This window comes from Rhinolophus sinicus, unplaced genomic scaffold (assembly GCF_036562045.2).
Source record: "Rhinolophus sinicus isolate RSC01 unplaced genomic scaffold, ASM3656204v1 Contig46, whole genome shotgun sequence".
Taxonomy (NCBI): Eukaryota; Metazoa; Chordata; class Mammalia; order Chiroptera; family Rhinolophidae; genus Rhinolophus; species Rhinolophus sinicus.
In genome coordinates, this window is record NW_027423845.1 from 19,524 (window position 1) to 22,312 (window position 2,789).

Below are 2,789 nucleotides of genomic sequence, written 5' to 3' on the forward strand. Positions count from 1 at the left end.
GTTAGGGTTAGGTTTAGGGGTTTGGGTTGGTTAGGGTTATGGTTAGGGTTAGGTTGTTCAGATTAGGGTTAGGGTTAGGGTTTAGGGTTAGGTTTAGGGTTAGGGTTAGGGTTAGGGTTAGGTTTAAGGTTAGGTATGGGTTAAGGTAGGTTTAGGGTTAGGGTATGGGTTAGAGTTAGGTTTGGGTTATGGTTAGGGTTAGGTTTAGTGTTAGGTTAGGGTTAGGGTTAGGGTTAGTGTTAGGTTTAGGGTATGTGTTAGGGTTAGGTTTAGGGTTAGGGTTAGGGTTTGGGATAGGTTAAGTTTAGGGTTAGGTTTTTGGGTTAGGGTTAGGGTTAGGGTTAGGGTTAGGTTAGGGTTTAGGGTAGGTTTAGGGTTAGGGTTAGGTTAGGGTTGGGGTTAGCATTAGGGTTATGTTAGCGTTAGGGTTGGGGTTAGGGTTAGGGTTAGGGTTAGGTTTAGGGTTAGGTTTGGGTTAGGTTAGGGTTAGGGTTTAGTGGTAAGGTTAGGGTTAGGTTTATTGTTTAGGATTAGGTTTAGTGTTAGGGTTAGGGTAGGGTTAGAGTTAGAATTAGGGTTAGTGTTGGGGTTAGGGTTTTGCTTAGGGTTAGGTTTAGTGTTAGGTTTAGGTTTATTGTAGGGTTTGGGTTAGGGTTACGGTTAGGTTTAGAGTTCGGTTTAGGGTTTGGGTTATGGTAGGCTGAGGGTTAGGTTTGGGTTCATTTTAGGGTTAAGATTAGGGTTTAGGATTAGTGTTAAGGTTATTGTTAGGGTTATTTTAGCGTTAGGGTTAGCGTTAGCGTTGGGGTTAATTTTTAGGGTTAGGGTTAGAGTTAATGTTATGGTCTGTTTAGGGTAGGGATAGGATTAGAGTTTGGGTTAGTGTAAGGTTCGGGGTACGGTTAGTGTTAGGGTTAGTGTATAGGTTTGGTTTAGTGTTAGGGTAGGGTTAGGGTTAGGGTTAGTGTTAGGTTTAGGGTGAGGGTTAGGGTTAGGGTTTAGTGTTAGGGTTACCTTTAGGTTTAGGGTTATGTTAGGTTAGGGTTCGGGTTAGTATTAGTGTTAATATTAGGGTTAAGTTTAGGTTAGGGTTCAGATTAGGGTTAGGGTTAAGGTTTAGGTTTATGGTTAGGGTTAGGTTTAGGGTTAGTGTGTAGGGGTCGGTTTAGTGTTAGGGTAGGGTTAGGGTTAGGGTTAGTGTTAGGGTTTAGTTGTGGATTAGTGTTAGGGTTAGGGTTAGTGTTAGGGATTAGGGTTAGGGTTAGCTTTAGCGTTAGGTTTATGTTAGGTTAGGTTTCGGGTTAGTCTTAGTGTTAATATTAGGGTTAAGGTTAGTTTAGGTTCATATTAGGGTTAGGGTTAGGATTAGGGTAGGGTTAGAGTTAAGGTAAGGTTTAGGGTTCGGCTTAGGAATTGGCTTTGGTTTCAGGTTAGTGTTAGGGTTAGTGCTAGTGTTAGGTTAGGTTTCGGATTAGGGGTAGGGTTAGGACTTGGTTTAGGGTTATGTTTAGTGTTAGGGTTATGGGTAGGGTAGGGTTACGTGAGGGTTTAGATTAAGGTTAGGGTTAGGATTTATGGTTAGTATTACGGTTAGGTTTAGGGATATATTTGCGTTAGGGTTAGGGTTAATGTTAGGGTTAGTGTTAGCGTTAGGGTTAGGTTTAGGTTTAGAATTAGGGTTTGGGTTAGGGTTTAGGGATAGGGTTAGGGTTAGGGTTAGGGTGAATATAAGGGCTGGGTTAGGGTTAGGTTTAGGGTTACGGTTATGTTAGCTTTAGTGTTAGCATTAGGTTTAGGGTTAATGTTAGCGGTAGGGTTAGTGTTAGGTTTAGGGTTAAGTTTAGGGTTAGGGTGGAGGTTAGTGTTAAATTTAGGGTTAATGTTAGGGGTAAAGTTTGTTAAGGGTTACGGTTATGGTTAGGTTTAGGGTTTGGTTTAGTGTTAGGGTTAGGGTTAGTGTTAGGGTTAGGGTTAGGGTTATAGTTAGGGTTACGGTTAGGTTATGGTTCTGATTAGTGTTAGGGTTATTGTTAGGGTTAGGTTTAGGGTTAGTGTTATTGTTAAGGTTAGGGTTATAGTTATGTTTAGAATTAGGTTATGGTTCAGATTATGGTTAGGTTTAGTGTTTAGGGTTAGGTTTAGGGTTATGTATAGGATTAGTGGTAGGGTTAGGTTTGTGTTAGGTTTAGTGTTCGGGTTAGGGTTAGTGTTTAGGGTTAGAGTTAGTGTTAGGGTTAGATTAGGGTTAGGGTTAGGATTAGTTTTGGGGTTATGGTTTGGGTTAGGGTTAGGGTTAGGGTTAGTGTGAAGTATAGGATTTGTGTTAGGGTTAGGTTTATGGTTAGGTTTAGGGTTTGGGTTAGGGTTAGAATTAGGGTTAGGTTTAAAATTTGGGTTAGGGTTAGGGTTAGGGTTAGGGTTAGGTTAGGGTTCAGATTAGGATTACGGTTAGGGTTTAGTTTTAGTGTTGGTGTTAGGGTTAGGGTTATGTTAGCTTATGGTTAGGGTTAGGGTTAGAGTTAGGGTTAGGTTTCGGGTTAGGTTTTGGGTTAGGGTTTAGGGTTAGGGTTACGGTTAAGGTTAGGGTTAGTGTTTAAGTTTAGGGTTAGGTTTAGGGTTAGGGTACGGTTATTGTTAGGGTTATCGTTGGGGTTAGGGTTTGGGTTAGGGTTAGGGTTAGGGTTAGGGTTAGTGTTTAAGTTTAGGGTTCGGATTAAGGTTAGTGTTTAGTGTTAGTGTTAGTGTTAGGGTTACTGTAGGGTTAGGGTTAGGGTTAGTTTTGGGTTGGG